This window comes from Geotrypetes seraphini, chromosome 13 (assembly GCF_902459505.1).
Source record: "Geotrypetes seraphini chromosome 13, aGeoSer1.1, whole genome shotgun sequence".
NCBI classification, from domain to species: Eukaryota; Metazoa; Chordata; class Amphibia; order Gymnophiona; family Dermophiidae; genus Geotrypetes; species Geotrypetes seraphini.
In genome coordinates this window covers 1-12784 of record NC_047096.1, presented here as the reverse complement: position 1 = coordinate 12784, position 12784 = coordinate 1, and the positions used below count along the sequence as shown (strand labels likewise).

General features: G+C 41.5%; 1 long non-coding RNA gene across 2 annotated transcripts; it reads left to right on the top strand.

The window, feature by feature from the left end:
* The first annotated feature begins 443 nt into the window (after positions 1-443).
* On the top strand, positions 444-1235 carry LOC117347173. Of its 2 annotated transcripts, XR_004536735.1 has the most exons (3): positions 444-633; positions 870-998; positions 1077-1235. It is a non-coding gene; the product is annotated as an uncharacterized LOC117347173 (long non-coding RNA). The 2 variants fall into 2 exon arrangements; XR_004536734.1 differs by having other exon boundaries at positions 870-1235.
* Positions 1236-12784: the final 11549 nt, after the last annotated feature.

Below are 12784 nucleotides of genomic sequence, written 5' to 3'. Positions count from 1 at the left end.
TAAAATGGGGTTTAGCCAATTCTAGCAGTACTTTGACTAAGTTTCTATTGGCTATACAATTTAAGAGGGTTTTCTCTGGTTGACATAAATTTATAAAACAGAAGGGAAATCCTTGGGGATGATCAGCAATAGGAAGCAAAGGCAACTACAAAATGTTTTCCAAAGTTTGCCTTTCACCACACTTCTCTAATACAATATGTCTGCGATAGAGCCTTTGCATAATTTATATTTTGTTATGTCTTGAAGTTTTGCAGATAGTCAAAAATATAAAATTTAAAGCTGGGGCGGGTTTAGGACACAAGAGGCAAATTTAGGAAACTACTTAAAAGGCAATTGTTCAGAGTCCATAGTCTCCTTTGCTTCCCAATGCTGATTTGTTGGATTTTTTTTGGAGGACGGTTTGCATTCTGTTATAAATTTATGTATGAAATAATGCAGAACCTTTTTTATTGAGCGAGTTAGAGCGAGCAAGTCCAATAAAAAAGGTACGCCTTATTTCTTTGTTTCTAGCTATTGCCTTTTTAAATAACATAAGGTAGTCATTTTAACATTTTATACTTTTTTATTGAATGTAATTCTAAAACGCTGACACCATCTTTTTGTCTTACAGATAAGCATGCGGGAGTATTGCGGGTAAGCATCCCTCTCATTTTATCTCTGCTCAACTTTTTATGTCTTTCTTTAATTGAATGTAGTTCTAAATTCTATAATGCTGACACTGTCTTTTTGTCTTGCAGATAAGCAGCATGCGGGAGTATTGCAGGTAAGCATCCCTCTTTCATTTTATCTCTGCTCAACTTTTTATGTCTTTCTTTAATTGAACGTAGTTCTAAATTCTATAACGCTGACACTGTCTTTTTGTCTTGCAGATAAGCAGCATGCGGGAGTATTTCGGGTAAGCATTTTCAGTTTCCTTTGACCTTTGTCTTCACTCTCTTTTGTATTGTCTTTGTTAATTTTAATTGTTTTCTGTGCAGGAACCTACTGAAGCTTCTCAGGTAAATGTCATTTGAATAAAATGAAATGTATCGTGTGCACACAGGAAAACAAAGTTAAAGGAACTTCTCTGTTTGTAGGTTTTCTTGCAGTGGCTAGAATTAGAGGAGGAAGTCTTGAAGCAGTTGATGCCGGACTGCAGCTCTGGAAGCATCCATGCAGAATACACCAGAACCAGACTCAGCAGAAAGTCTGTTTTCCTTTTTTTTAGTGTATAACCAATAAAAGTTTGCCTCGTGTCTGTTTTTTTTTCTTCTCCACCTTTTGCAGCTTTCTCTCCTTAACTTTTTTGTCTTTTGCTCTTCAACTTTTGTATTGCATTTTTCCTTTCCCTTAAACTTTTGTATTTTGTCTCTTTGCCTTCAGATTTTAAAATCTAAATCCCCCCACAGACACAGTCCTGGAGGATTAATATCAAGTCCAACAATTCTGAACTAAAAAAAGCAAGGAAGAACTACTACGGTAACAATCTCCAGATCCAACAACCAAAGTAATACTTTAACATCTGGTGCTCCATATCCTCCAAAAATGACTCCATAGTCCCCTCCTCCTGCTGACAATTTAGCAAAATTTTCAACAAAAGTCACTACCTTATGATTATCGTTCCCACCAACACCCTCCTACAACTCTGTGCCCACCAACTCTAACCGTACACTAACCATCGCCAACCATATCATAGTAGACAGATCCTGGACTGCCTTTGAGCTCATATCCAATTCCCAGGTTGCTAAACTCTGCCTCAAGTTGAAATCCTGCAACTGTACCTTGGACCCTTTCACCTCCTACCTATATGAGAAAATTCCCACACAAGCCATCTCATCTCTCACCAAACTTATAAATTCTGCCCTACTTTCAGGCCTATTTTCTGCTGAAATGGGACACATCGCCTTATCCCCACTACTGAAAAGCTGATCTAGACCCCTCCACACCATCCAGCTAGTGCCCAATAGCAAACATCCCTCTCCTGACCAAGATGCTGGAGTCCATCTCTACCCAACTCTCATCCTATCTTGAGATTCTCCATTCTCCTACCCTACCAACATGGCTTCAGCACCAAATCCCTACTGGCCTCATTAATCTCAAAGGTCCAACAACTTCACTCTTGCAATAAGTTTGCTGTTCTTCAATTTGACCTTTCTGCAGGTTTCAACATTGTCCATGATATACTAATTATCCAACTCTCTGAAATTGGCATAAACTCAACAGTCTTAGATTGGTTCTGAAAATTCTTATGTTCCCTCTCCTACTCTGACCTCTATCCCTGATTCTTTTCAATATTTATATGTCCTCCCAACTATCCCCCTTGGAAACACTTTACACTTATGCCGATGACATTCTTGTGCTCCTCGAGACCAACTCTAATCTCACCAATCTCTCTGAGAACATCTCCATGTATTTGGAACCTCCAATCCTAGGCTCTCACTATACAAATGAGACCAAAACAAAACTACTTTGGCTCGGCCCAAAATTAGATCAGCTACCCACATTGCAGCTTGAGCACTCGAGCAAAGTTCTGGGCATCATCGATTCTACACTGTCGTTCAATGACCACCTTAACTCCCTAGTAAAGAAAATGCTTTTTCAATCTTCACATGTTAAGGAAAGTGATGAGATCCTGCTTTTGTCAACAACACTTTGCTGTCCTCGTACAATCCATCATTCTTTCCAGACTGGATGTATTGTAATTCCATCTACTTAAGCCTAACAAAAGAAAAGCCTTCCTAGACTTCAAAGGATTCAGAACGCTGCGGCTAAACTAATCCCTTTGTAAAAAGCACATTTGACCACGTCTCCCCGCTTATGTCTAAGCTTCACTGGCTCCCAGTAATTCTTAGGGTCCACTACAAATGCACCTGCCTAACCTTAAAATCTCTACACGGCATCATTCCTCCCCTTTTTCCACTATCCTGGAACTCCTCAAATCCCAACACCACCAGATCCACTCAAACATTCAAACTATTCTTCCCTTCTTTAAAAGGCATATCCCATTAAGGAAAATTAGGGACGTCCATCGTCTTCAGGATCACCGAACTGTGGAACAGCTTTACTGCCCTGCTTCAGAGTCTAGCCTCCCAACTCTTCCAAAAACATTTGAAAACTTGGCTTTACTCTAAAATATAATTGATCTCTCCCTATTCAATATACTAAGTCCCTCTAAACTTTCTCTTTACTAAGTCCTTTAACTTTTGTTGGAGTTCCTTCTATTCCTGTAAACTGTGTTGAGCTCTACTTCTGTGGAGATGATGCAGTTTACAAACTTAAGGTGTAGTTTATCTTTTGCTTTAAAAGTTTGCCCTTTTTCATCTTCAACTTGCCTTTTTTGTATTCTATTTTCTCTCCCTTCAACTTTTGTATTGGGTTTTTCTCTAACTTTTACTTTGCCGTTTTCTTCAACCTTCAACTTGCTTTTTTCTCTACTTTTTGAGTTTGCTTTTTTTCTCTATTTTCTCTGCTTTTTTCCTCTAGTTTTTCTTCTCCTGCTACTTAGTGTTTTTTGCTGCATTTTCTTTGAATTTCTTCTATTTTTTCCTCGGGATTCCCAAAGTTTTTCCTCTGCCCTCAAGTTTTTCCTGTGCCCTTTCAGGTTTCTCCACATTTTCCTCTGACCTTTTTAGGTTTTCCTCTGTTCTCTAGTTTCTCGTCTCTCTAGTTTCTCCAAGTTTTCTTTTTCAGGTTTCTCCAAGATTTCCTGTGCCCTTTCAGGTTTCTCCACATTTTCCTTTTCCTGTGCCCTTTCAGGTTTCTCCACATTTTCCTTTTCCTCTGCCCTTTCAGGTTTCTCCACGTTTTTCCTCTGTCCTTTCAGGTTCCCCAAGTTTTCCTTTTCTTCTGCCCTTTCAGGTTCCCCAAGTTTTCCTTTTCTTCTGCCCTTTCAGGTTCCCCAAGTTTTCCTTTTCTTCTGCCCTTTCAGGTTTCCCCAAGTTTTTTCTCTGTCCTTTCAGGTTTCCCCAAGTTTTTCCTCTGTCCTTTCAGGTTTCCCCAAGTTTTCCTTTTCTTCTGCCCTTTCAGATTTCTCCACGTTTTTTCTTCTGCCCTTTCAGGTTTCTCCACATTTTCCTGTGCCCTTTCAGGTTTCTCCACATGTTCCTCTCAGTATCTCAGTTTTCCTCTGCCCTTTCAGGTTTCCCCAAGTTTTCCTTTTCCTCTGCCCTTTCAGGTTTCTCCACGTTTTTTCCTCAGCCCTTTCAGGTTTCCCCAAGTTTTTTCTCTGCCCTTTCAGGTTTCTCCACGTTTTTCCTCTGTCCTTTCAGGTTCCCCAAGTTTTCCTTTTCTTCTGTCCTTTCAGGTTTCTCCATGTTTTTCCTCTGTCCTTTCAGGTTTCCCCAAGTTTTCCTTTTCTTCTGCCCTTTCAGGTTTCTCCACGTTTTTCCTCTGTCCTTTCAGGTTTCCCCAAGTTTTCCTTTTCTTCTGCCCTTTCAGGTTTCTCCACGTTTTTCCTCTGTCCTTTCAGGTTTCCCCAAGTTTTCCTTTTCTTCTGCCCTTTCAGGTTTCTCCACGTTTTCCCTCTGTCCTTTCAGGTTTCCCCAAGTTTTCCTTTTCTTCTGCCCTTTCAGGTTTCTCCACGTTTTCCCTCTGTCCTTTCAGGTTTCCCCAAGTTTTCCTTTTCTTCTGCCCTTTCAGGTTTCCCCAAGTTTTCCTTTTCTTCTGCCCTTTCAGGTTTCCCCAAGTTTTCCTTTTCTTCTGCCCTTTCAGGTTTCCCCAAGTTTTTTTTTCTTCTGCCCTTTCAGGTTTCTCCAAGTTTTTTTTTCCTCTGCCCTCTCAGGTTTCTCCAAGTTTTTTTCCTCTGCCCTCTCAGGTTTCTCCAAGTTTTTTTCTTCTGCCCTCTCTAGTTTCTCCACATTTTCCTTTTCCTGTGTCAGGTTTCTTCAAGTTTTTCCTCTGCCCTTTCAGGTTTCTTCAAGTTTTCCTTTTCCTCTGCCCTTTCAGGTTTCTCCACGTGTTCCTTTTCCTCTGCCCTTTCAGGTTTCTCCACATGTTCCTCTCAGTATCTCAGTTTTCCTCTGCCCTTTCAGGTTTCTCCACGTTTTTTCTTCTGCCCTTTCAGGTTTCTCGTCTCTAGTTTCTCCACGTTTTCCTCTGCCCTTTCAGGTTTCTCCATGTTTTTTCTCTGTCCTTTCAGGTTTCCCCAAGTTTTTTTCTTCTGCCCTTTCAGGTTTCTCCAAGTTTTCCTTTTCCTCTGCCCTTTCAGGTTTCCCCAAGTTTTCCTTTTCCTCTGCCCTTTCAGGTTTCTCCACGTTTTCCTTTTCCTCTGCCCTTTCAGGTTTCTCCACGTTTTCCTTTTCCTCTGCCCTTTCAGGTTTCTCCACGTTTTCCTTTTCCTCTGCCCTTTCAGGTTTCTCCACGTTTTCCTTTTCCTCTGCCCTTTCAGGTTTCTCCACATTTTCCTTTTCCTCTGCCCTTTCAGGTTTCTCCACATTTTCCTTTTCCTCTGCCCTTTCAGGTTTCTCCACATTTTCCTTTTCCTCTGCCCTTTCAGGTTTCTCCACGTGTTCCTTTTCCTCTGCCCTTTCAGGTTTCTCCACGTGTTCCTTTCAGTATCTCAGTTTTCCTCTGCCCTTTCAGGTTTCTCCACATTTTCCTTTTCCTCTGCCCTTTCAGGTTTCTCCACATTTTCCTTTTCCTCTGCCCTTTCAGGTTTCTCCACATTTTCCTTTTCCTCTGCCCTTTCAGGTTTCTCCACATTTTCCTTTTCCTCTGCCCTTTCAGGTTTCTCCACATTTTCCTTTTCCTCTGCCCTTTCAGGTTTCTCCACGTTTTTTCCTCAGCCCTTTCAGGTTTCCCCAAGTTTTTTCTCTGCCCTTTCAGGTTTCTCCACGTTTTTCCTCTGTCCTTTCAGGTTCCCCAAGTTTTCCTTTTCTTCTGTCCTTTCAGGTTTCTCCATGTTTTTCCTCTGTCCTTTCAGGTTTCTCCATGTTTTTCCTCTGTCCTTTCAGGTTTCCCCAAGTTTTCCTTTTCCTCTGTCCTTTCAGGTTTCCCCAAGTTTTCCTTTTCTTCTGCCCTTTCAGGTTTCTCCACGTTTTTCCTCTGTCCTTTCAGGTTTCCCCAAGTTTTCCTTTTCTTCTGCCCTTTCAGGTTTCTCCACGTTTTTCCTCTGTCCTTTCAGGTTTCTCCACGTTTTTCCTCTGTCCTTTCAGGTTTCCCCAAGTTTTCCTTTTCTTCTGCCCTTTCAGGTTTCTCCACGTTTTCCCTCTGTCCTTTCAGGTTTCCCCAAGTTTTCCTTTTCTTCTGCCCTTTCAGGTTTCTCCACGTTTTCCCTCTGTCCTTTCAGGTTTCCCCAAGTTTTCCTTTTCCTCTGTCCTTTCAGGTTTCCCCAAGTTTTCCTTTTCTTCTGCCCTTTCAGGTTTCTCCACGTTTTTCCTCTGTCCTTTCAGGTTTCCCCAAGTTTTCCTTTTCTTCTGCCCTTTCAGGTTTCTCCACGTTTTTCCTCTGTCCTTTCAGGTTTCCCCAAGTTTTCCTTTTCTTCTGCCCTTTCAGGTTTCTCCACGTTTTCCCTCTGTCCTTTCAGGTTTCCCCAAGTTTTCCTTTTCTTCTGCCCTTTCAGGTTTCTCCACGTTTTCCCTCTGTCCTTTCAGGTTTCCCCAAGTTTTCCTTTTCTTCTGCCCTTTCAGGTTTCCCCAAGTTTTCCTTTTCTTCTGCCCTTTCAGGTTTCCCCAAGTTTTTTTTTCTTCTGCCCTTTCAGGTTTCTCCAAGTTTTTTTTTCCTCTGCCCTCTCAGGTTTCTCCAAGTTTTTTTCCTCTGCCCTCTCAGGTTTCTCCAAGTTTTTTTCTTCTGCCCTCTCTAGTTTCTCCACATTTTCCTTTTCCTGTGTCAGGTTTCTTCAAGTTTTTCCTCTGCCCTTTCAGGTTTCTTCAAGTTTTCCTTTTCCTCTGCCCTTTCAGGTTTCTCCACGTGTTCCTTTTCCTCTGCCCTTTCAGGTTTCTCCACATGTTCCTCTCAGTATCTCAGTTTTCCTCTGCCCTTTCAGGTTTCTCCACGTTTTTTCTTCTGCCCTTTCAGGTTTCTCGTCTCTAGTTTCTCCACGTTTTCCTCTGCCCTTTCAGGTTTCTCCATGTTTTTTCTCTGTCCTTTCAGGTTTCCCCAAGTTTTTTTCTTCTGCCCTTTCAGGTTTCTCCAAGTTTTCCTTTTCCTCTGCCCTTTCAGGTTTCCCCAAGTTTTCCTTTTCCTCTGCCCTTTCAGGTTTCTCCACGTTTTCCTTTTCCTCTGCCCTTTCAGGTTTCTCCACAGTTTTCCTTTTCCTCTGCCCTTTCAGGTTTCTCCACAGTTTTCCTTTTCCTCTGCCCTTTCAGGTTTCTCCACATTTTCCTTTTCCTCTGCCCTTTCAGGTTTCTCCACATTTTCCTTTTCCTCTGCCCTTTCAGGTTTCTCCACATTTTCCTTTTCCTCTTCCCTTTCAGGTTTCTCCACGTTTTCCTTTTCCTCTGCCCTTTCAGGTTTCTCCACATTTTCCTTTTCCTCTGCCCTTTCAGGTTTCTCCACATTTTCCTTTTCCTCTGCCCTTTCAGGTTTCTCCACATTTTCCTTTTCCTCTGCCCTTTCAGGTTTCTCCACGTGTTCCTTTTCCTCTGCCCTTTCAGGTTTCTCCACGTGTTCCTTTCAGTATCTCAGTTTTCCTCTGCCCTTTCAGGTTTCTCCACATTTTCCTTTTCCTCTGCCCTTTCAGGTTTCTCCACATTTTCCTTTTCCTCTGCCCTTTCAGGTTTCTCCACATTTTCCTTTTCCTCTGCCCTTTCAGGTTTCTCCACATTTTCCTTTTCCTCTGCCCTTTCAGGTTTCTCCACATTTTCCTTTTCCTCTGCCCTTTCAGGTTTCTCCACATTTTCCTTTTCCTCTGCCCTTTCAGGTTTCTCCACGTGTTCCTTTTCCTCTGCCCTTTCAGGTTTCTCCACGTTTTTTCTTCTGCCCTTTCAGGTTTCTCGTCTCTAGTTTCTCCATGTTTTTTCTCTGTCCTTTCAGGTTTCCCCAAGTTTTCCTTTTCCTCTGCCCTTTCAGGTTTCTCCACGTTTTCCTTTTCCTCTGCCCTTTCAGGTTTCTCCACGTTTTTCCTTTTCCTCTGCCCTTTCAGGTTTCTCCACATTTTCCTTTTCCTCTGCCCTTTCAGGTTTCTCCACGTTTTTTCTTCTGCCCTTTCAGGTTTCTCGTCTCTAGTTTCTCCACGTTTTCCTCTGCCCTTTCAGGTTTCTCCATGTTTTCCTTTTCCTCTGCCCTTTCAGGTTTCCCCAAGTTTTCCTTTTCCTCTGCCCTTTCAGGTTTCTCCACGTTTTCCTTTTCCTCTGCCCTTTCAGGTTTCTCCACGTTTTCCTTTTCCTCTGCCCTTTCAGGTTTCTCCACATTTTCCTTTTCCTCTGCCCTTTCAGGTTTCTCCACATTTTCCTTTTCCTCTGCCCTTTCAGGTTTCTCCACATTGTTCCTTTTCCTCTGCCCTTTCAGGTTTCTCCACGTGTTCCTTTTCCTCTGCCCTTTCAGGTTTCTCCACGTGTTCCTCTCAGTATCTCAGTTTTCCTCTGCCCTTTCAGGTTTCTCCACGTGTTCCTTTCAGTATCTCAGTTTTCCTCTGCCCTTTCAGGTTTCTCCACGTGTTCCTTTTCCTCTGCCCTTTCAGGTTTCTCCACATGTTCCTCTCAGTATCTCAGTTTTCCTCTGCCCTTTCAGGTTTCTCCACGTTTTTTCTTCTGCCCTTTCAGGTTTCTCGTCTCTAGTTTCTCCACGTTTTCCTCTGCCCTTTCAGGTTTCTCCATGTTTTTTCTCTGTCCTTTCAGGTTTCTCCAAGTTTTCCTTTTCCTCTGCCCTTTCAGGTTTCTCCAAGTTTTCCTTTTCCTCTGCCCTTTCAGGTTTCCCCAAGTTTTCCTTTTCCTCTGCCCTTTCAGGTTTCTCCACGTTTTCCTTTTCCTCTGCCCTTTCAGGTTTCTCCACGTTTTCCTTTTCCTCTGCCCTTTCAGGTTTCTCCACATTTTCCTTTTCCTCTGCCCTTTCAGGTTTCTCCACATTTTCCTTTTCCTCTGCCCTTTCAGGTTTCTCCACGTGTTCCTTTTCCTCTGCCCTTTCAGGTTTCTCCACGTGTTCCTCTCAGTATCTCAGTTTTCCTCTGCCCTTTCAGGTTTCTCCACGTGTTCCTTTCAGTATCTCAGTTTTCCTCTGCCCTTTCAGGTTTCTCCACGTGTTCCTTTCAGTATCTCAGTTTTCCTCTGCCCTTTCAGGTTTCTCCACGTGTTCCTTTTCCTCTGCCCTTTCAGGTTTCTCCACATGTTCCTCTCAGTATCTCAGTTTTCCTCTGCCCTTTCAGGTTTCTCCACGTTTTTTCTTCTGCCCTTTCAGGTTTCTCGTCTCTAGTTTCTCCACGTTTTCCTCTGCCCTTTCAGGTTTCTCCATGTTTTTTCTCTGTCCTTTCAGGTTTCCCCAAGTTTTTTTCCTCTGCCCTTTCAGGTTTCCCCAAGTTTTCCTTTTCCTCTGCCCTTTCAGGTTTCCCCAAGTTTTCCTTTTCCTCTGCCCTTTCAGGTTTCCCCACGTTTTCCTTTTCCTCTGCCCTTTCAGGTTTCTCCACGTTTTCCTTTTCCTCTGCCCTTTCAGGTTTCTCCACGTTTTCCTTTTCCTCTGCCCTTTCAGGTTTCTCCACATTTTCCTTTTCCTCTGCCCTTTCAGGTTTCTCCACATTTTCCTTTTCCTCTGCCCTTTCAGGTTTCTCCACGTGTTCCTTTTCCTCTGCCCTTTCAGGTTTCTCCACGTGTTCCTCTCAGTATCTCAGTTTTCCTCTGCCCTTTCAGGTTTCTCCACGTGTTCCTTTCAGTATCTCAGTTTTCCTCTGCCCTTTCAGGTTTCTCCACGTGTTCCTTTTCCTCTGCCCTTTCAGGTTTCTCCACGTTTTTTCTTCTGCCCTTTCAGGTTTCTCGTCTCTAGTTTCTCCATGTTTTTTCTCTGTCCTTTCAGGTTTCCCCAAGTTTTTTTCTTCTGCCCTTTCAGGTTTCTCCAAGCTTTTCCTTTGCTCTCTCTAGTTTCTCCACATTTTCCTTTTCCTGTGTCAGGTTTCTTCAAGTTTTTCCTGTGCCCTTTCAGGTTTCTCCAAGTTTTTCCTCTGCCCTTTCAGGTTTCTCCACGTTTTTCCTTTTCCTCTGTCTAGTTTATCCAAATTTTCTTTTTCAGGTTTCTTCAAGTTTGACTCTTCTCCTGCATTTTCTTGGTGTTCTGCTTTTTTCTCAGTTTTCTTTGAGTTTTCCATTGTATTTTGTTTTGAGTTTTCCATTGTATTTTGTTCTGTGTTTTCCTATGTTTATCTCTAGTTTTTCTTCTGCATTTTCTCCAAGTTTTCATCTGCTATTTTTCAAAGTTCTGCTCATTTTATTTTCTGTTTTTTTTTTATTTCTCAAAGTTTTCTTCTGCAATTTGCTCTGCATTTTCTCCAAGTGTTCCTCTTCAAGTTTGTTCAGAATTTTCTAAGTTTCCTCTGCATTTTCTGTTTTGTCTGCATTTTATCTCAATTTGTATCTGTAGTTTCTCCAAGTTTCAGATTTTGTTGAAGTTTCCTGAATTTTTTTCCAGATTTTCTTGTCTCTTGAATTTTTTTCTAAGACCCCTGAATTTTTTTCATAATTTTTTTCTAAGACCCCTGAATTTTTTCCAGGGTTTTTTCTAAGAGCCCTGAATTTTTTGTAGAATTTTTTTCTAAGAGCCCTGAATTTTTTGTAGAATTTTTTTCTAAGACCCCTGAATTTTTTTCATAATTTTTTCTAAGAGCCCTGAATTTTTTGTAGAATTTTTTTCTAAGAGCCCTGAATTTTTTGTAGAATTTTTTTCTAAGAACCCTGAATTTTTTTCATAATTTTTTCTAAGACCCCTGAATTTTTTCCAGGGTTTTTTCTAAGAGCCCTGAATTTTTTTCATAATTTTTTTCTAAGACCCCTGAATTTTTTCCAGGGTTTTTTCTAAGAGCCCTGAATTTTTTTCATAATTTTTTTCTAAGACCCCTGAATTTTTTTCATAATTTTTTTCTAAGACCCCTGAATTTTTTCCAGGGTTTTTTCTAAGAGCCCTGAATTTTTTGTAGAATTTTTTTCTAAGACCCCTGAATTTTTTCCAGGGTTTTTTCTAAGAGCCCTGAATTTTTTTCATAATTTTTTTCTAAGAACCCTGAATTTTTTTCATAATTTTTTCTAAGAGCCCTGAATTTTTTTCATAATTTTTTTCTAAGACCCCTGAATTTTTTCCAGGGTTTTTTCTAAGACCCCTGAATTTTTTTCATAATTTTTTTCTAAGACCCCTGAATTTTTTCCAGGGTTTTTTCTAAGAGCCCTGAATTTTTTGTAGAATTTTTTTCTAAGACCCCTGAATTTTTTCCAGGGTTTTTTCTAAGACCTCTGAATTTTTTGTAGAATTTTTTCTAAGACCCCTGAATTTTGTAAAAACTTTTTCTGCATTCCAAAAAAATTTTTCAAACCCCCTGGGCTGCTTGTATCCCTGACTCCTAATTTTTTTATTTTGGTTTGTTATTTTAGTTTTTTTGCTTTTGAGGGTTGCAGGCAGCCCAGGGGTTTGAAAAATTTTTTTTGGAATGCAGGACCCCGGGCCAGAACCTATCTCGAATATGCTAATTTTTGTGTAATGTGAGATTTTAATTTTATTTGAATTTTAAAGAGGTTTTTTTTAATTTTAGAGAGGTTTTAATTTTATTTTAATGTTAGAGAGGTTGTAGGGGAATTTTAGAGAAATTTTAGTGGTTTTTAAAGATATTTTGAAAGTAATTTTAGTAGAAATTTATTAGAAATGTTAGATATTTGAAAAATAGTTTGTATGAATGTTATGTGGTAGAAATGTGGTATTGGTATATTGTAGAATTCTGAGAATATGTTAGAATATGTTAAAGTGTTAGAAAGTTTATGGTGTTAGTGTAGGATTGCTAGGGTTGTGCCAGGGCTAGTGTCAAGGGTCAGGGGTTGGGGGTTAGGGGTTAAAGGTCATGGGTCAAAGGTTGAGGGTCAAAGGTCAAGGGCTAAAGGTCAAAGGTCATAGGTTAAAGGTCGGAGGTCATAGGTTAAAGGTTAAAGGTCAAGGGCTAAAGGTCAAAGGTCATTAGTTAAAGGTCAAAGGTCATGGGTTAAAGGTCAAAGGTCAAGGGTCAAAGGTCAAAGGTCATAGGTTAAAGGTCGGAGGTCATAGGTTAAAGGTCAAGGGCTAAAGGTCAAAGGTCATTAGTTAAAGGTCAAAGGTTATTAGTTAAAGGTCAAAGGTCATGGGTTAAAGGTCAAGGGTTTAAGGTCAAAGGTCATGGGTCATGGGTTAAAGGTCAGAGGTCAAGGGTCAAAGGTCAAGGGTTGAAGGTCAAAGGTCATGGGTCATGGGTTAAAGGTCAGAGGTCAAGGGTCAAAGGTCAAGGGTTGAAGGTCAAAGGTCATGGGTTAAAGGTCAAAGGTCAGAGGTCAAGGGTCAAAGGTCATGGGTTAAGGGTCAAGGGTCAGAGGTCATGGGTCAAGGGTCAAAGGTCAAGGGTCAAAGGTCATGGGTTAGGGGTCAGGGGTCAGGGTGTCAGGGGGTCAGGGTCAGGGTCAGGGTGTCAGGGTAAGGGTCTCCGGGTCAGGGTGTCAGGGTGTCAGGGTGTCAGGGTGTCAGGGTGTCAGGGTGTCAGGGTGTCAGGGTGTCAGGGTGTCAGGGTGTCAGGGTGTCAGGGGGTTAGGGTTAGGGTTAGGGTTAGGGTTAGGGTAGGGTTAGGGTTAGGGTTAGGGTTAGGGTTAGGGTTAGGGTTAGGGTTAGGGTTAGGGTTAGGGTTAGGGTTAGGGTTAGGGTTAGGGTTAGGGTTAGGGTT